At 39.8% G+C, this 21703-nt stretch overlaps 1 protein-coding gene across 3 annotated transcripts in view; it reads right to left on the reverse strand.

The window, feature by feature from the left end:
• Nucleotides 1–17287, reverse strand: part of LOC134532993 (uncharacterized) — a 38197-nt gene extending 20910 nt beyond the window's left edge. Inside the window, exon 1 of one of the 3 annotated variants that reach the window (XM_063370098.1) lies at nucleotides 17193–17287. The gene's annotated coding sequence lies outside the window, so the exon portion shown is untranslated. Of the gene's footprint in view, nucleotides 1–16661; nucleotides 16784–17192 lie in introns of those variants that run through there. The other 2 variants (XM_063370097.1, XM_063370095.1) reach the window with 2 other exon arrangements.
• Nucleotides 17288–21703: the final 4416 nt, after the last annotated feature.

Below are 21703 nucleotides of genomic sequence, written 5' to 3' on the forward strand. Positions count from 1 at the left end.
CGCCAGGCTCCAAGAGCTACAATTCACGTCATCAGATCCATCTACATTTTGCTCCTATGCTTCAATTGGCCATTAGCTGCAAGTGCTCCAACAGCTCCATCAGCTCCAACACATAATGTACGCAATGTACGCGCAATACATACAATTTACACGCAATAAATGTAATGATTACACAGTACACACAGGAAACGGAACGTACACACAGTACACACACAGGAAACGGAAACGTACACACAGTACACACACAGGAAACTGAACGTACACACAGTACACACAGGAAACAGAACGTACACACAGTACACACAGGAAACGGAATGTACACACAGTACACACAGGAAACGGAACGTACACGCAATTTACGCAAAGTACACGCAATGTACGCAATGTACGCAATGTACGCAATGTACACAATATATATGCAATGTACACACAATGACTACGCTTCGTTCGCGCAGGACAAGCATTTAATGAAAACGAAGCACGTTTGGACGGAAATTCTATAAAACGAAAGCTCATTTAACGAAAAGGAGGCACATTCTCTCGTTCATTCAACTTGGTAGGATACGATCGTCAATGATAAGTTAGGATATAATCTCTCCAACAGTCTATGAATCCAACAGTTTATATTTCCATTAGCCATCGACTCCAACAGTCATTGGCTCCAACAGTCATTGGCTCCAACAGTCATTGCCTCCAACGGCCTTTTGGTTCATCAGCTCCAATGATATTTGGTTAGAATGCTACGACTCTAAGAGACTATGAGACTACAATTCTACGAGTGTACAAGACTCCTCCAACTACCTTCAAGTGTACAAAGCTCCAACTACTTCAGCAGCATTATGTTATAAGATTACATGACTGCTTGTTTACATAGCTACAAGTCAACGAGGTTACTTGGCTACGTAGCTACAAGTATACGAGGCTCCAAGCCATCATGACTACGCGACTACGAGCCATGAGGTAACGAGACTACGTGACTACGGGTATTCAAGCTTACGAGACTGCGAGGCTACAGAGATACGAAGCTTCTAGAACATACGTTTACGAGACTGCGAGAATACAGGACTACAAGTGTACACGAGTACTTGACTACTTCTTAGCTTCATCAGCTCCAAATGGCTCCAACAGGTCCAACAGCCTCCAAATGGCTCCAACAGCTCCAACAGCCTCCAAATGCTTAACACAGCTCCAAATGGCTCCAAATGCTCCAAACGGCCTCCAAATGCTTGACAGCTCCAACAGCCTCCAAATGCTTAACACAGCTCCAAATGGCTCCAAATGCTCCAAACGGCCTCCAAATGCTTGACAGCTCCAAAAGGCTCCAAATGCTTCAAAAGGCTCCAATTATCGCATCTGTCTTCGTCGGCATTTTCTATTTTGCTCCCACTGCTCCAACAGCATTATGTTATATGATTCCATGGATACTTTGTTACGTAGCTACAGGTCTACGAGGTTCCAATGCATCATGTTTACGAAGCTTCCAGAACACAGGGTTACGAGACTGCGAGGCTACAGGACTACGAAGCTTCCAGGACACGAGGCTACATGGCTACGAGACTACATGACTCTAACTGATTACAATAGCACCACTCAGTGGTGAGAGTTAGGTTATCTAATGCAAAGCAAATTGATGCAAGTAGTTCTGGCTGTCATCAACAGATGTAGCCACGTGTTGCTTGCAGGTGAATATTAATTAGTTATTTTATGTGGGATGCGGGATGCTCACTAACGATCGCAAAAGAAGGAAGGCTTCGCTAGACACCAAGGAGAAGGAAGTTCGTCCATCCTGTTAGTGCTTCTTAGATTTCTCAGAGATTATTTGACTGAATAATGATATATTTTTTTTAAATTTCCACCTGATAAAAATTTACAAGTGCTGATTTATTGGCAGAATTTCAATAATTAAATGCAACCTTGAATAAAAAATGACATGACTCATTAAGTAAAAAATTCTTCATGCAGAGATCAATTCCTCATCAGTAACCAGAAGCACTCGGAGAAAACCATCAGATGTCTAGTCAGGAATAATCAGGAGGACACGGAGAAAACCATCATAAAATTAGCAAGAATAATCAGCAGCACACGGAGAAAACCAACAAAATATTGACAAGAATAATCAGGAGCACACGGAGAAAACCACCAAAATATTGACAAGAATAATCAGGAGCACACGGAGAAAACCGCCGCAAGTTTTCTTAGATATCATAAAATTTCAGGAAAAAATAGTAATAAAAAATAAAATAAAAAAAATACATAAAATTCTGGCTTGTACTAGAACTCTATCTTTGTTCAACAATGAGAAGTTCACAAGCTAGCAGAATCTGTTTATGTATTTTTTTTATTTTATTTTTTATTACTATTTTTTCCTGAAATTTTATATCAAAGAAAACTTGCGGCGGTTTTCTCCGTGTGCTCCTGATTATTCTTGTCAATATTTTGGTGGTTTTCTCCGTGTGCTCCTGATTATTCTTGTCAATATTTTGGTGGTTTTCTCCGTGTGCTCCTGATTATTCTTGTCAATATTTTGTTGGTTTTCTCCGTGTGCTGCTGATTATTCTTGCTAATTTTATGATGGTTTTCTCCGTGTCCTCCTGATTATTCCTGACTAGACATCTGATGGTTTTCTCCGAGTGCTTCTGGTTACTGATGAGGAATTGATCTCTGCATGAAGAATTTTTTACTTAATGAGTCATGTCATTTTTTATTCAAGGTTGCATTTAATTATTGAAATTCTGCCAATAAATCAGCACTTGTAAATTTTTATCAGGTGGAAATTTAAAAAAAATATATCATTATTCAGTCAAATAATCTCTGAGAAATCTAAGAAGCACTAACAGGATGGACGAACTTCCTTCTCCTTGGTGTCTAGCGAAGCCTTCCTTCTTTTGCGATCGTTAGTGAGCATCCCGCATCCCACATAAAATAACTAATTAATATTCACCTGCAAGCAACACGTGGCTACATCTGTTGATGACAGCCAGAACTACTTGCATCAATTTGCTTTGCATTAGATAACCTAACTCTCACCACTGAGTGGTGCTATTGTAATCAGTTAGAGTCATGTAGTCTCGTAGCCATGTAGCCTCGTGTCCTGGAAGCTTCGTAGTCCTGTAGCCTCGCAGTCTCGTAACCCTGTGTTCTGGAAGCTTCGTAAACATGATGCATTGGAACCTCGTAGACCTGTAGCTACGTAACAAAGTATCCATGGAATCATATAACATAATGCTGTTGGAGCAGTGGGAGCAAAAGAGAAAATGCCGACGAAGACAGATGCGATAATTGGAGCCTTTTGAAGCATTTGGAGCCTTTTGGAGCTGTCAAGCATTTGGAGGCCGTTTGGAGCATTTGGAGCCATTTGGAGCTGTGTTAAGCATTTGGAGCCTTTTGGAGCTGTCAAGCATTTGGAGGCCGTTTGGAGCATTTGGAGCCATTTGGAGCTGTGTTAAGCATTTGGAGGCTGTTGGAGCTGTTGGAGCCATTTGGAGGCTGTTGGACCTGTTGGAGCCATTTGGAGCTGATGAAGCTAAGAAGTAGTCAAGTACTCGTGTACACTTGTAGTCCTGTATTCTCGCAGTCTCGTAAACGTATGTTCTAGAAGCTTCGTATCTCTGTAGCCTCGCAGTCTCGTAAGCTTGAATACCCGTAGTCACGTAGTCTCGTTACCTCATGGCTCGTAGTCGCGTAGTCATGATGGCTTGGAGCCTCGTATACTTGTAGCTACGTAGCCAAGTAACCTCGTTGACTTGTAGCTATGTAAACAAGCAGTCATGTAATCTTATAACATAATGCTGCTGAAGTAGTTGGAGCTTTGTACACTTGAAGGTAGTTGGAGGAGTCTTGTACACTCGTAGAATTGTAGTCTCATAGTCTCTTAGAGTCGTAGCATTCTAACCAAATATCATTGGAGCTGATGAACCAAAAGGCCGTTGGAGCCAATGACTGTTGGAGGCAATGACTGTTGGAGCCAATGACTGTTGGAGCCAATGACTGTTGGAGTCGATGGCTAATGGAAATATAAACTGTTGGATTCATAGACTGTTGGAGAGATTATATCCTAACTTATCATTGACGATCGTATCCTACCAAGTTGAATGAACGAGAGAATGTGCCTCCTTTTCGTTAAATGAGCTTTCGTTTTATAGAATTTCCGTCCAAACGTGCTTCGTTTTCATTAAATGCTTGTCCTGCGCGAACGAAGCGTAGTCATTGTGTGTACATTGCATATATATTGTGTACATTGCGTACATTGCGTACATTGCGTACATTGCGTGTACTTTGCGTAAATTGCGTGTACGTTCCGTTTCCTGTGTGTACTGTGTGTACATTCCGTTTCCTGTGTGTACTGTGTGTACGTTCTGTTTCCTGTGTGTACTGTGTGTACGTTCAGTTTCCTGTGTGTGTACTGTGTGTACGTTTCCGTTTCCTGTGTGTGTACTGTGTGTACGTTCCGTTTCCTGTGTGTACTGTGTAATCATTACATTTATTGCGTGTAAATTGTATGTATTGCGCGTACATTGCGTACATTATGTGTTGGAGCTGATGGAGCTGTTGGAGCACTTGCAGCTAATGGCCAATTGAAGCATAGGAGCAAAATGTAGATGGATCTGATGACGTGAATTGTAGCTCTTGGAGCCTGGCGTATATTGGAGAGATCGAATTTTTTTTTTCGATCAAATGATCCTCTTTTTTAATTTTGTAGATTTGACTCTAGTATTAATGTACATGGTTCTTGATTTGACTAGCGTATTATTCCATACGGTGCATGTATATAAGCGAGTCCTAGACAGTAGATCGCTCAGTTTGTTACTGACGTCGGCGGTGTAAGGATCGTCTAGTTTGTTTCTTCTGGTGCATAAGTCGTGTCAATTATCTGTTCTTGAGACCTCGATGGCATCTTTACCGTCTTTAACGTCGAACTCGATGGAGGTTGTACCGTCGACTACGGGAACCTTGACGACAGCTACGACGGAGAAGGAGCAGATTCCGTTGACAACCACGGCGACAACACTGGAGGAGACTTCATCAGACGCGATACCACCAGCAGAAGAGACTTTAATGCCGGTAGTGCTGGCTGTGCAGGAAAACTCGACGAACTTCGTTTCGCCCTCGATGGAGGCTTCAATGGATGCCGAATCGACAACAACTAACGAACATCGGTGTTGTTACTGTGACAAGATTTTCTCAAACAGCAGCAATGCTCGACGACACGAGAGGAGCGAATGTGCCAAGAACCTATATCGTAAAATGTTTGTTTGTGAGAAATGTCATAAGCAGTTTGCCAGAAAAGATAATATGAAAACGCACATGAAGGCATGCGAAGGTCCTGCTGTGCGGCAGAAAGTAAAGGTTTCGTCGCAACAACGATGCATCGATGTGCATAAGAGAATGCCTGGAAATGGTACTACTGTTGCAACGTCTGTATCTGGATCGGGTCTGAAAGGATCGTCTTCATCACCACGGTATCCTTGCAGCTACTGTGATACGTCGTTCGCATTTTCCCATGATGCACGAAGACATGAGCGGAGCAAATGTACGAAGAATCCTTCTCGCATGAAGTTTCGATGTGATGAGTGCCTTAAATGGTTTACTCGAATTGACAGTTTGCGACATCATGCGAAAAAATGTAAAGGTGGAGTCTGTGCTCCTACTGTTGAACTACCTGCCGACATTTCGACTCCTCGCTTTAGATTGGAGACACGAAAGCGTACAACCAAAAGAACAGATGCCCAGCAACCGATTGTTATGACGTCTGAACATGGAACTAAACCTAAGACTGTGTTCGGAGCATTACAAGTGAACGATAATGGCTTCTACTTGGCGCAGTCTGCATTTCGTGGAACGTTGAAAGACTACTATTATCTAAATACGTTCGGTGAGTCGAAGGACATTTGTAATTTTCTTGACGATATCAGACAGAAGATAATCAATCAGCTTACTGATGATGTAGCAACAAACGGACCTTTGAAATATAACTTGTGGTTGGACTGTATATATGGAAAGCCATATCCGTTCGATGACAAAGTGAAGAAGTGTGCATTCAAGACATCGGCTGCAGTAATTTACAGTTCTAACGATGTGAAGCAAACTGTTAAAAACGGTATCCAGAAACTCTGTCAAGAAGAGGTGGACTATGTCTGTAAAGGTTCTGGCTGGACTCTGTCTAGTATAAACCGATTGGAGCTAAGAATTAGTCATTTCACACCGCTGCGGAACTAAATGATTGTAAATTTGCTGGCTTTCGTAAGTGATCCTGTAGTAGAATAGAAATTATGTAATAAATATTATGTTTGTGAAAGAACTTGTGGTGTTTAATTCCTCGAACCTGTTACTATTATGTTAAATTGATATTTTTTTCATCGTCCAGAATCGTACCAAGGACCTAAGTTGATCTAATTAATCAGTACATTGATTGGAAATTTATTTAATGATATCTGAACTTTTTCCCGAATCTCTAGCATTAAAATTATGAATTACCAATATGTTGGTGTTGGTGGCTTATAGGATGATGATGACAGTAAAGGTTTTAATGTCTCTTTAAGAATGTTGAACATGGAATAATGAAATTATTATTTTTTTACATCAAATTAAACATTATTGCATCGATCGGGTATCGAACCAAGGACTGAAACTGATCGAATCAATCTGTAAATTAATGAGTGATTTATTTAATGAATTTTGGAATTTTTCCCGAATTTCTAGCTAAATAATTATGGATTTTCAAGATGGCGGCCAAATGACAAGATGGCGGGTGACACAGCAATAATAAATTATTACTGCACTCTAGCGGATAAGAATTAAACTAACATGGCGTCAGCGCACTCTCGCCGACGATAACAAGATGATGATGGCTACCAGCAGACGAAGACAAGATGGCGGACATGACATCATACTAGGTGACGATATATATGCTTTGAAAAAAAAGTGGTGGGAGGTTAGTCTGTAGGTGACTTCCGTGGTGGAAGGATCTGTCGTCATTTTTATTTTTTTTCGCCCTCACCGGGTTCGAACCGAGGACTCCGAGCTCCGTGTCGTTAACGTATGTTTTTTAAATATTTTTTATTAAAATTTTATTAATTGAATTTTTTTATAAATTTAAAAAAAATTCATTAAAATCGGATATTAAATGAAGATTTTAAAGATGGCGGGCGTAACGGAAATTGCAACGGTGGCGACATAATCCAAGATGGCGGTCATGGTATCCTTATTCCTAGAAATGGCTTAACTGAGGCTTGAGTTAAGGATGCTTAAGCCAGTTTTAGGAATTTTCAGCCGCTGGGATTTTTAAGGACTAAAAACGGGAATTTTTCCCTCGAAACGGGAAATTTTTCCCTCGAAAAGAGAAATTTTTAATTTGTGGAATTTTTTGAAATTTTTTGGCGGAACTTTTTTCCACAGAAATGGAAATTTTGGCGATTTTTGAGGAATTTTGGGCAAATTTTGCCCAATTTTGGCGGATTTTGAGGATCAAATTCAAGGTCAAGGTCAAAGGTCAAGGTCACAACCATCCAAGATGGCCGCCGTGACGTCACAATCCAAGATGGCGGACCGTCTCCTCGGCTCCTCACCCAGAACCCGTGCGCCCGGACATACTTTCCTATACTACTGGAGAGGCCTAATCCACCTTGATGTACTTACTTCGTGCATAGCAATAACAATTTGACTTCGTTTCTAAGTCTGGCTTTCGGGTTGTTGCGTAAGTCTTTCGTTGCTCGGAGCCAGAGAGAAGAGTAGCTCGGCAATAATTCACTAAGGAGCGTAATCGATCGATTCCGATCGATTGGTCGAAGCGAGGTCGCATCCTCGCTCACGCCAGCTTACAGCGTGATCCTATTCGCACATACTTTTCCTTTGTGTATCATGGCTCACAAACGACTTTACTTCACGGTGAAAGATCTGGACTATTATTAGACAAAACTAGTTTTTTTTGTAAGGAACACCGTTGAAAAATGATGAATATAAAAAAATGGGTGCGTGTACTTATGTACGCGCGTGAGAAGTTATACCTACTTCTTTGGCATCATTAAAAAATAGATTTTAATTGCATGCAAATAATTAATTGCAATAAAAGAATAAAAGGGTTTGAAAAATATAAACAACACAGTCAATAAAGTTCAGTTTAAATTTGAAAAATTAAATAAATAAAATTTAGAGAATAATAAATATATATGACATAATTTGTACTAAATATTATAAGATTCTTAATTTTAAAAATTTATTATTGATTATTCAATATATTAAAAGAAAATAAATAAACTTCTAATAAATTCAATAATTTAATTTAAGTTTATTTTTTTATTATTTATTATTTTTTTAATTTAATATTCACTTTTCATTTTTATCAAAAAGTTTTCATTAAATTTGTTTATTTATTTTTATAAATATTTATTATTTATTCAATTTAATAATAAATATTAAAAATTAATATTTTAAATTTATGTTCGATTTTAATTTTTATCACAAATTTTTAATAGATATTTTATTAAATTTATTTATTTATGATGGCAATCACATTGGTAGTGAGATTAATAGTGGTCGCAACAACATTACCATGCTACATCTATTAGCGATCAATTTAATCATATCATCAGCGCTGAAAAACTGACACAACAGTGGTTGGAAGATACATATTTGCAAGTGGAGGCACACCACTTGAATTATATTACACAGATATGCACGGCCAAAACGTGGCAAACTAAACCACGGCTCGCAATGTTATCACTGAAAAATTCTGAAACTATCGGCCTTGTCAAAATATGACGCTATGTCCTCATGCATATTATCTTTGCGCCCACGGACTCGGCAGCAATGCTAGGAGGAACAGGTTAGCAAAGAAAGAGTAGTAAAAATGTTACACGGTAAGCGCATGAAAACAGCGTTAGATTGTGAGTCAATGATGATCGTATTCATATTATATATCAGTTCCCGCTACGCACAGGCTTATAGCTTATTTCTTACATATTTGGAGCACTAAAGTAATATAAATGTGATTTCTATTCCCAATGTATACGATGGACAGCTTACTGGATATGAGGATGGATGACGGACATTGTTAAAAAAATGACTGCACGATAACGTTATCACACATGCAGCCACGCAGAGCAACACGAGGCGCTTCATGAGCGTGCGGAAGAGAATGTGGAAGTCGGCGGAAAGATTTTTGAACACATATTTTGTAAGCATGTAACACGCAAGTGCTACGCTCAACTGTAAATAGTATTGTACGATTAGGCCTTACTATATATTTATCTCTGACTGAGTTATTGTTGTATTCATAATTTTTATAATGTTTCGAATCACTCTGTAAGTATTGTGATTGGGATTCACATATACGTGGCCTTTTTTTTTTGCTCCAAATTATGTAAGAATTAATTATTGTGAGTGATGGTAGTTCTCCGCGAGTCATCATGTGGATCGCATGCCTGCCGCCGGAAAGTCGCGTGGCTAAAATCACTCGGAGGAAAAAAAAAATCGGCTAACTTCTTCCTTCAGGTATCAAGACAGAACAAAAAAATGTATGCACTTTTACAAAATATTGCTTTGGAAAGCCGAAGAGCCGACCGCCATCATGGATATTGATGTCACGGCGTCCGTATTGGATGACCTTGACCTTAGTGGCCATCTTGAATCCGCCATTTTGAATTATGACGTCACCGTTGTAATTTCCGTTACGGCCGCCATCTTGAAAAACCATAATTTTTATGTTGGAAAATCGGGATGGATTAAAAAATTCAATTGACTCGTCCCACGGCCAGTTGACGACTCGTCCCACGGTCCAATCAGCAACTGCAGGCTGGACTGGTGCGTGCGGGGCGGAGAGGTGGGGAAATGCGAGACGTCAGGCACGCTCGTCGCACCAGAGTCAGGCGTAGGGCGACTGGCTGCGCCCCTCCTGCGACCGCCTGGCGGGGCATAACCGCCTGCAGTGTTACGTTCGACGTGGCATGGACCACAGCCCAGGGGGCAAGCATACAGTTTACAGAAATTTAAAAAAAAAACCTCCAACTGCATTTACACACACAACTTTTATTTACACACAAACATTTATTTAAATAATATTACACATAAATTTTATCCACACACAAAAAAGTTAATGTTTCACAATGTCCTTTCAACCCATCCACGAATCGAATTCTGGACCACGGAAGAGCCGGTGAATTAAGGCCTTTCCCTTTTTACGTCGTAACACTTTTTCGACGAGAAAAGTATCTGGAAACACAGATTTTATGCAGCTCTTCCTGGTAAAACGCTCGAGAAACATTTTTACCATTCATGTCTTCCAGGAAATATGTCCGAGGATACGTATTGTTTATTCTATAAACACGAAATAATTCACCAGTCCAGTTTCTCTTATAGGGCCTATGAAATATTCCTCGATTTTTTTTATATACGCACAACGTCGCCGACTTTGGCATTCTTCTTTCTGGGATCCAGACTCTTGACTTTGGAGTACACGGTTCGAAGCATACGATCGTCCTTTACGTCCTTTGGCTTCATTTTCGTGGTAGAATGCACCGTAGAATTGTATTCGCTCACAATTTTCGGCAAGATATCCAACCACTTGTAATTGCCATTCGCTGTAAAATGCGTATATAGTTTAGTCTTGATTGTACGAATCGCGCGCTCAGCCATCGACGCCTTGACACCGCTAAACTTAGAGTAGTGATTAATATTGAACTTTTTCATCAATACCTTGAACGATACATTAACATATTCTTTCCAGTCGTCCGTCTGCAGAAATAAGGGCTTACGTTTTTGTTTAAAAATATCAGACATTGCACTAGTAACAGCGACAACAGTCTTTCGTTTCAAGGACCTAGTTATTCCTTACTGAAGGAGAATAGGCAATGGTCGAGTCGAGGGCATCGTCCCTAATGACCTCGCTGCAGATATGAAGTTCAGCCCATATACAAAAAAAAATTTGTTACGAGGTCTTTAGTGGCAATGCTGGCCAGCCAGCCTGCGCGCCCGTCTGCGGTTAGGGCGCGATGCAGGTAACGTACATCCCTCAATTACGGCTACACGCCTAATCCAATTAGCAGTGGCGCCTCGCTACCCCCTTTCCACCCTTTCCCAGCGCTTTGTCTTTGAGCCCGGAAATTTCTCTGCGGCTCTCGAGGGTTCGGTACGTTCCCAGAGCCCCGTCTGCGTGAAGTGGCGTAACTAGGACGCAATCGCTCTGGGAGCTTCGGGTGTTAAGTCGGGGATTGTGATGACGCGACACTGCGGAGGTCTACGAGATCTCTCCAGGTCGGGACTTGGCTGGTGCTGAAGACGGGGAGACTGATCTGCGAGGGCTACATATCTACCACTGAGAAGTCGGTATTTGCTAGAGTTTTTCTACAAACAACGGAATGGTAATACGAATTCATTCCAGGTCAAAGGAAACTTAAGTGATGCGCTCTATCAAACAACAACTGCTTAAATTGATAGTTTGAGCACAGCTTTAATAATTTTCTGCGGTTCAATTAGAATCACATCGGTATTTATGGAAATCCCTACTTACATAATTATTGGTTCTAACCCACTATATTTATTTGTGCTGTAAATAAAAGTCGCTGAGTAAGTAAGTGGTTGTGAAATGTGTATAAATTACGTTTGAATGTGATTAATTAAATTTTTGAAAATAAAATTATAGCTGAGAGCAGAACAGTACTTATATAAATGGTTTTAATCTTGCAATATACGGTGGGAATGTACACATCAACCAACATTCCTTTGAGTAACTGTAAATAAGTGAAGATTATTTTTTTTTGCAGTTAACTACGCTACGTTGAAGAGAACGTTAATCTATTCAGTGATCGTTCAGTAAATAAGGAGTGGATTCCTGATAAAGGTTCGTGGAGAGATTCCTAGGAGATAATGTAATCCACTGATAAATTTGCTATTGGCATAGCAAGGATTAATTTCAGCGCTGGTGCCCATCTAATGGTTTCATATCTTAAGACGGCGTGTGAAAATATGCACATTAAGGGGGCCCGCCTACTCAGAGGTGTGTCCGTGTTAGTGAGGCGGGATGATAAGCGCGACATCCGTTGGTGCTTCTAGCGCTGTATCGCCTCTAAACGCAAGGCTCTGAACTGAAGCACAGTATTCTCGTCGTGCATAGGGCAACTGTGAAATCTGAACGGTGACCGTAAAATTATATGGCGGAGAAATTAAAATTAATGTGTGATGCAAGTCCTCGAGTGCTCTCAAGAATCTGTACCGGTTGTTTTATGCCTAAAATTTACTTTGAGCATACAGTTTAGAAAAATTAAATCCGGAAACAAAACTACTTATTGACCCTTATCGAATTCCTATAATGCTTCTCGTGAACAGACCATGTTCGGATATCTTGAGTAGTTTTCAAATCGCGTGGTTTTTCCTGAATCTCAGTATACCGTATGTGTGCCTGTGTGGCCATTTAACAGCAAGTATGCTCTGGGCAGGTGAAGCCACAGGGTGGTACAGAGTTGCACAGGCCCGCCCATTAGGTCTGACAGTAGGCACTGCTATCCTCTCCTGTGGTTTACAAATCCCGTGGAGAGGATTTGGAGGCGGGGCGTGGGTGCTCCGCAGTGCCGAATTTCCGTGACCAACGTCCTTCGTCCCTACAAAAACCGAGAATTTTTTTATTTTTCATTTTAGCATACCTACAACAACACACCTCAAAATGAATTGCAAAAAAAAAAATTGTTTTTAAAGTAACTTTTTGTTTCATCTGTTTGCGTTTCATTACGAAACAAGATAGATATATGTAAACAACCTGGAAATTCCTTAATTTCTCAAACATTGTCTCGGAAATCATATGGCATAGATACATTTTTTTTGTAAAAAAAAATATTAATTTTGGTTTAAGATCACAGCATGAAAAAGTTAACTTTATGGTGCACGGGATGTTTATTTTGAATTTTTTTTTTTTTAGTCAACCTTTCAACTATTTAGAATGTATGGTTTTGGAAAGCTTGACTTTGGTGTGAATAAAAGTCGTTGCCCTAAACAGTTGCGTAACATGTTTACGTTTCAAGGTGTGCTTGAAAGTAGCAATATATTGAGAATGTGATAACGACTGGAATATATTCCCGGAAACCGGAAGGTTCGAGGTACGGCCTCCGCACTCTCGTACACGTCCAGTTAACGGTTGCCCCCCGGTCGGCCCGGGTGGTAGTGCAAGGGGGGGAGGGAGGGATTTGACCCGGGGCGGAAGGGCGGGAGCCGGCGGAGGGCAATCAAGTCAGTTCCTGTGACGTGCGGGGGTCAGCTGGCGTGCCGGCTCGGACGCAGCCCTCTCGCTACTCTTATTATCCTCCTCCACAAGGTCAGGTCCTGGCCTTCGGCGCACCGTGTTCCTGTGAGCCCGCGCCGCGCGGTCAAACAGCCCACCAACTCAACACACTTCATAGTTTGCATCCCACGAAAAATGAAAAGTTAAACTGAAATGAAGTTCACTGATATTCAAGTATGTTTTATTAAATAAACATAAAAATTCTTCCAGAAGTTTTTTTGACGTGACAACGTCTAATAAATCGATGAACGCCGGCTGCACGCACGAAAAAGTGTCCCGTTACACACATTGTCCCGTTACGCTGTGACCCGTTACACTCATTGTACGCTTGAGCCGCATCTGTCTCTCTTCCACTCGATTGGAACAACCATCGATTTTAATTTTTCGAGGCACATTAAACTTGAAACACTCCCATTCGTTTCCTACTTTTCCTATCATCGTCCTATCCTTAACAGAATAACACAGATTGGAAGAAGTTAAATAGCAAACGTGTATAAAAGTTATAGTTAGAATAATCTCTTCGTTAAAGTAATAAACATGTTTGAATTAATGAGTGCAAATAAAAGTAAATTTATCAATCAAATTGTAGATTTCATTTCGCTCCTTCTTTGTATCCATACAAAATAGTGATAATTCAATAAAAATGATTCAATTTTATTCATAAAAGTATGCAATCATTTCATCAATTATTTGTTATGACGTCACGTTAAACTGTCGTCCGTAAACCGACTTTACAGACAACCAATTTTTTTTTTAAGTTATGAGAGGGGAGTAGTTACGGGATATTTTAGGGGGGGGGAGGAGAATACCCCAGAAAATTCACCTTTACAGCAACGTCTGCCAAGATTCCATCTTGCGAAAATTTCGGGATTGGCCGAAATGGAAATTGAACCAGGATAGCCTTGTTGGATTATGAAGGTAAGAGGGGGAGGGGGATACTTTTGAAAAAATCTTTTGTCTGAATAAGATTTTGAACCGACCAACCATAATTGAAAGGGGTTGAAAAAACAAGGGTTAGAGGAAATAAAATCATTACTCCCGTCGTAGGCACATAATTGGATTCGTTTAAGTATTTTGTAATTCTTATAATTTTTTATCTAATACTTTTGACTGAAACAATTTTTTTAAAAAATATATATGCTATCATAACCGTTATAATTTATTGTATTAATCCCAAACTAAATCTGAAACTTTGGATGAAACAATTTTTGAACAAATGAATTTATTTGGTACAGTAAAAACATGGGTTGAAAAAAAAGTTAAATAAAAATTTAAAACTTTCTTAGTATTAAATTCCTTTGAACTTATTTTAAAACATCTTAATATTATCTTAAAACTTGGTGCAAAGAAAAATTTTATACGACCATGTTATTAGTGCAAGGGATGAAAAATAACGCTTGAAGGTCAAAAAAATTAAATAATTTCCTACCTTAGCTGACATGTAATATGAAATTCGTTCTAAGCTATTCAATGCTGTATTCTAAACTATTCAATGCTCGATACATTAAGTTAAAAATATTCGTAATATTATCGATGCATGGTAAATGAGAAAATATTTAATCATTAATATCGTAGTATTGGAGAACCCATATATGTTATGCACATCAAGGTCTTTAAATGTTCCAGAAGTTTATAGAAGTTACCAGAATAAATAGGTACTTAGAAATCTACCTACGCCTGTAGGCTGTGCGGGAAAGGGATTTTATTTTTCCTGTGTAGGTATGCCGGGACGCGGTGTTGTTCCCCACGAAGATTCAGTTGCCTGAAACTACTGAGACCCCTCTGTTCATGTGAGACGCATTCCTCGTTGCAAAGATCCGTTAATCTTCTGAGATTTCTAACACACTTAAGCCTCTGCGTATAACCATGCACGATCGCTTATCATAGGATTTGTTGTTTATTGATTGAAGGTCATGCCTCGACCCTCGACTCGAAGCCCTGTCCTGGCGGTCGACGTTTGCGTCCGAGTACATCAGTCGTTCCTCGGATGTTGTGTCTTGTGGGGGGGGGGGGGGGGAATACGTCCGGGACGAACATATCTGTCAATACCAGCGGATGTGAGCAACGGTACGCGGTTTCGTAAACACATTCTGTACCACAACAGGCGCGCGTTTCTTCTGTTCAGTTTATTAAATATAACATAGCATTTTTTTTTTTTTACTAATTACATAAATTAAGGTGCAAACATTTGCCGCGTTGAAACGTGGACGACGAAGTGCCGTGACATATTCGTAAGCTCTACATTAAGCCAGCTGAGAAGCCGTTCCGCATGTTCGGACAAGATTTTTTTTTTTTTTTACTGCGCAGCTTTCCCGAGAGGACTACAGGGTGTTTCCACGCAGCACGACAGCGAGAAATTGGTTTTCCTCTCGAGAAAATAAGACGGAATCACATTTTAAAAAAATCCTAAAAGTTTTCACCGAAGAAATTATATGCTTTTAAAAATGAAATTATAAAACACCTTAAAAAAATAACAGAAATTACTTGCACTTAAGGAAAAAATCGGTTAATTATGTTTTTTATCAGACAAATTGTACATATGTGAAAACTTGATTAGCAATAACATTGCCCTTCGGGACCCGATTTACGCATGTAATTTTATAACACTAAGCTATAATCGATTTTTATTACTATACTATCCACAAGAACAATGCAATTAACAAAATCCTTCGCCTATTCGAAACCTTTTTTAATGTAACGTGTAATAGTTATTGCCATGTGCTGAGTTTGAATTGCCTGCTGAGAAGGAAATACTACACTCTCTTGTGGAACTGCACCGTTTGAACAGAAATGTAATGAGAGGGTAAAAAAACCACACACACACACACACACACACTGTATTCCTAGTGATTTGCCTACATCTCAGATAGCGTTTTAACACTACACGTAATTTATATGAAAACAGCTTACTTAACAGTGATCTGATAATTTTAATATGCAGGTGTTTCTTAGTAAATACTTAGTCTCATACCGCTTAGTTTCAAGAAACTAAAAAGGCGAAAGAATTGGCATCATCCCGTATTTTATCGCACAAAGATTTTTTAAGAACCCAAATGTTACAAAATACTATCCACCATCGATTGTGATACTATTCGAAATTGTTTTTATCCCTGCATGAAAATGTTTGAAAATTATATTTTTAACATTGCAGTGCATCAATAAACACTTCAGAATTTAGTAGAACCTGCATTTGGATTAGGTGTTACAGAGATTCAGAGGGGAAAAAATGATTAAAAAAAAACCTATGTATTAAGTGCCTAAACGGCGTCTATTTACGAAAAAGAATTAACAAAAAATTGAGTCTGGAATGACAATTATGTTATAGATTTTAACTTATATTTATATTGAAAGTGGCTGAACCCAATGTTTTACAGAATAAATATTTCTGGTTACCTACGTAGATTTCTGTCCTGGATGCAGGGCGGGAACCTCGTGAGCAGACACATCGGCGACAGTGATCACCAAATCCCAGTCGACGTGCGAGGGTTCCAAACACACAAGTACGAAGCCAGGCAGATTTGACCGTGCGGGAGATACTCTGTCGAGACCGTGACCTGTGCCCAGTCGCTAGACAGCAGCTTTCATGATGTATAACTAACATAGCCGTGTTGGTTGTGCATGAGCTGTTATCAGGCAAACAAACCAGTGGGAAATTAATTCCGTTTATTTTTGGCGCTACATAGCCTACATATTTTGTGGTGTGGCGTATCAGAAATTTTGCATCTTCTACTATTTAATATATAACAAATTTTTTTTAATAACAAAACGGTATTGAGTGTTTCTCGCACTTTCAAATTACTGTCAACAAGAAATTAGTCGTCGTGCAGTTCAATCAACATAGTAAACCTAATACTTTGGACCCCCGTCCAAGTAGTCACGGGCCCAGCCAACAGATGGCAATAGGCTACGCCATGGGGCGGAGACTCACCGTCCATGGCGCGGGCCCGGGGCTGCAGTGCGCTGCCGCTGCTGGCGAGACGACGTCTCTCCTCCGGCCGCTGGTATCGACGCCTGGCCGCCGTCTCCGCCGGGCGGACTACCCCTCCAGGGGCGCCCCCTCCCCCCTATCCCACCCCCTCCCTGTCCTTCCCGCCCCCTCCCTCTCGGGGCGCAGATCGGCGAGATAGGCGCCGGTCGCCATTACCCACTAGCCGAGGACCGGCGCCCCAGAGTCCCCACCAGGGCGGGGATGATGTGCTCATCGCGCTAGCATCAGCGACATTCTGCACACCCTCCACGTAACTTATCATGTATTACTATTGATTTAATACAATCTCTTGGACACACACCATTGCACTTTTGCACGGTTTGTCATTAGAAATTTTTTTAAAATTAAAATAATAATAAACCCATAGAAAACAAGCATAAATAGGCTTATGTCAATCAGATAGCCACAACGATGAATCTAAACAGGTGTTGTGGACAGCACAACGACGAAAACACAGACGAACACAGGGGGCTAACAACGATGAGACAGTTACAACAAACAGTAAATGCAGACGACAACAAAACCTGGCAAAATTTACGAACACGAGATTAAGATAAATCGTAAGATGGACGCAGTAGGGAAGGGATGAGAGAATGTATGAAAAGAATAATACACGTACTTGCCTTCCAGAGGTAGGCTCACTAAGAAATTAAAAATTTTTAAAACCTGTTTAGGTTTTTAGGGGTTTATTTAGAATATTTAGCTTCAGCAGACCATGAGTTGTTAGAATCTGTTCAAGTTAAGCTCACCGGACTAAAAGTTAGTCACCCCTGGAGAAATCATTAAAAGCATAATTTAATACCGCGTAACTCCGCCTATGGACTTGACAACCGCCTGGATTCGGCTAGGAAGTGAGTCCACAAGGTTTTACAGATACGTCGCATCCAGGTTAAGCCACTCACTGAGGATTGGCTAGTGCAATTCCACCAAATTGCGGGGATGCTAATGTCGGGTTTTACCCTATGTTTTTATGGAGTATATGTATTATAATCATTGTAATGCCAGTTTTTAAAACCTGTAATTACTTTTCAATATGACTATTTCACTTTACTAAATATATTCCAGGGTAGTTTAACAATCATAAAGTTTCATTTGGCACACCAAAACGTTTGGTATGTCTACTAGTGTTCACGAAAGTGACTAAATACGGGTTTATATTTATACCTTGGGTCCACCATCTTTGTGACACATTTTCGTTCTTCAACTTCCGTTTCATTTTCACTAAATTATTCTTACCAAATGCCGTATACGAGAGCTAAGTTGTTTACGCATCAAATTTTGCTTCTATTTAAATAATTATTAGATTTACTTTCTGGTTTCTGTATCGAGAACTGAGCTGGGTGATGGGAAGGACCAGGCATTGATGACGATGTTGGAATCACACTAATATCATAAGTGCAAAAGTTTGCGAGTGAGTGTGTATGTTTTGTTACTAAATAACGCCCGAACCGCTGAACGTATTTGCGTGAGGTTTGGCATACAGCTAGCTCATAACCTGGATTAACACACAGGCCACATTTTACTGTGAAATACCAAGGTTAGTAGAAGGGGAGGTTGCCTCAGACGGGCGCGCATCTTTCTGCGCAGGCAGCGAAGTGACGTCACGTGCAGTCCACCGCCTCGACCTTGCTCCCGTCCCGTCCCCCTGTCAAGACGCGCGCGCTTTCACAAATTTATCTTTCCGTCCCGACAAAACTGGACACACTGTCATAGAGGCGATCTCATGACACGCGTACTTCTAGTTTCATCTTTATGTGCACGACGAATTCAGCTACTTTATGTGTACCTCGCGTGTGTGTTTAGAGTTTTATTTCCTAGCCTGATGAACGTCAATTTGTGCAGTGTTCGACGTTTGAACGAATATTTTTGAACATTAATGCAGCTTCAATACTAGTTTTCTGTGTGGTAAAATGCCCGGGACTGGGTGTGCTATAGCTGTTTGTAAAAATCGTCGTGAAAAAAAAAAAAAAAAACGTCATATACCACAGATTTCCAAAATAAATTGTGATCAAAAGCCAATGGGTGCAATGCTGCAAACGACAAGATAAATTCAATCCTGATACTTCTTATGTTTGTTCAGATCATTTTATGGTCGAGGACTATGAAAGAGATCTACAGGCTGAACTGTTAAAAACTGAACCGAAGAAAGTTTTGAAGAAATCTGCTGTACCATCTCTAAAATTGTTGTCTAAGGATAATATTCACCGGGAGGATACAAATTCTGTAGAACGTAATTCTCGATACAATTCAAGACAAAACAAAAAAATTGCAACAGAGCTGATAAAAGAACCGCAAGAAATAAGTGTAATTGAATCTAGCAGCCTCAGTGCTAGAAATAAGGTAGAAAATAAAGAAGAAAATCTGAAAAAAGAAAATGAAATTCTGAAACATAAAATATTACTTTTAGAAAATAAACTTCTCTCAGACGCCAAAAATATTAAAAAATTAAAGAAAGAAAATAATAACCTGAAGAGAAAAAATGTAAAAGATTCTAAAGAATCAAAAAAATGTTTCCAAGTGCTGTCGTCGTTGTTTACGAAAAATTAAATAGGGTTGCTTCTTGGAATAAGGAAACATGTGAGGTGGACTAATGAAGAAATATCTTTGGCGTTCACATTAAGGTACCTAAGCAAACGTTGCTATCTTTTTCTGAAGAAAAAAATGAATATCCCTTTGCCAGGTGTATCCACGCTTCAGAGGTGGGCATCATCTTTGGAAATGCGTGAGGGCCTACTTCAGCACATGTTTCAGTATCTTGAAGTTGCCGGATCAAAACTGATTAATAAAGAACGCATAGCAGTCCTGCAATTTGACGAAGTTAAAGTAAAGAGAACTCTGGAATACGATGTGAAAAAAGATGAAGTTGTCGGACCTTTTTAACCACCCTACTGCACAAACCGAGAAAATTTATGTGTTTGCTGATCCACCACATCTTTTGAAACTCATCAGGAATTGGTTATTGGATACAGTGTTCAATTTACCCGGTAACATACACATTAATAAAGGACCAGTCGAAGCCCTTATAAATGCAGAAGAATCCTCAGATCTAAAAATATGCCACAAACTAACAAAGACACATATATTGGTGGAAAAAACGCAGCGGCAGAATGTAAGGAAAGCAAGTGAATTACTGTCACGAACCACTGCTATCGCTTTGAAAACTAAAATGCCCGGAATGGACAAGAATGTTGCACAAGCAACTGCAGACTTTATTCTATGGTGTGACCAATGGTTTGACACCATGAACTGTTATATACCCCGTAATATTGGCGTACCATCCCGAAAAGCATACGGCCAAGAATTAACTGCTCAAGACGAAATTTTAAACAAAAAGATTGAAACAATAAGTAAATTGCGTTGCTGCGGGGAAAAAAAACTGTGCAACTTTTCCAGAAAGGTGTCATTGTGTCTACGACATCATTACAGCTTCTTTACAGAGATCTAAAACTGACACATGGTATTAGTTACATATTGACCCATCGTCTTAATCAAGACATTATTGAAAATTTGTTCTCGCAGATTCGCACCCGTGGATGATTAAACGATCATCCCACGCCTTTAGACGCACTATACCGCCTGAGGATGATAATTTTAGGAAAAAATTAAGGTGTGCTACGGACGAACACAAATACGACTGCTGCTTCAGATTACACGGAATTTGTGGCAAGCAAAGCGCTTAAACTTAGCGGTTTTTTTTATTCAGTAAGTGAAACTTAAAAATCAAAAACAAATTTTCTTAAAGAAGAAGGCAAGTCTGAAGGAAACGTTACTGCGGATGATATCATTACAACACAAACAGAATTTAAATTTTCTACCGATTTAGAAGAAAATGCTTTTGAATACCTTTGTGGTTGGGTGGCAAAAAAACTCAAATCAGAGTTCTCCTACTTAGAAAGTAGCAATGAGGCGAATACTCTAATACCAACTGCATCATCGTGGGTCAAACATCTGTCTTATGGGGGATTGTGTATACCGTCTGAACTATGGTTACGTCAAGCAAAGCAGCTTGAGTGTGAATTCCAAAATTATCATGGTAAAGAACTTCTAAAAGGCCCAGGCGTCGTGACGAAATTGGTGGATAAGATTGCTCCTTCCTTAAATAATATTCCAAAGAAAATTATCAGAGCCTTTGTTCTTCAAAGAACATCCATAAGGATGAAGTGTCTTTCAGAAGAATTCCGAAAATCTACCAAGAGAACTTCTGGTGCCATGTTAGACGACGGGAGGAAAAAAATTAAAAAATACCAAAAAACTGTTACATGAAGTATTTAGGCATTTAAGACCTGAATTTGTATGCTTCATTAAATAGCTTACTTCTAAAGTGACATTCGGAATATTTTATTAGGTCTAGTTTTGATCAAGAAGACAGAATTTTTATTTATATGGTGCATTATCAACTGTGGGGTAACTTTCGTCTTATACACTTTACATGAATGGCCCCAACTTCTATG

Source organism: Bacillus rossius, chromosome 6 (genome assembly GCF_032445375.1).
Source record: "Bacillus rossius redtenbacheri isolate Brsri chromosome 6, Brsri_v3, whole genome shotgun sequence".
NCBI classification, from domain to species: Eukaryota; Metazoa; Arthropoda; class Insecta; order Phasmatodea; family Bacillidae; genus Bacillus; species Bacillus rossius.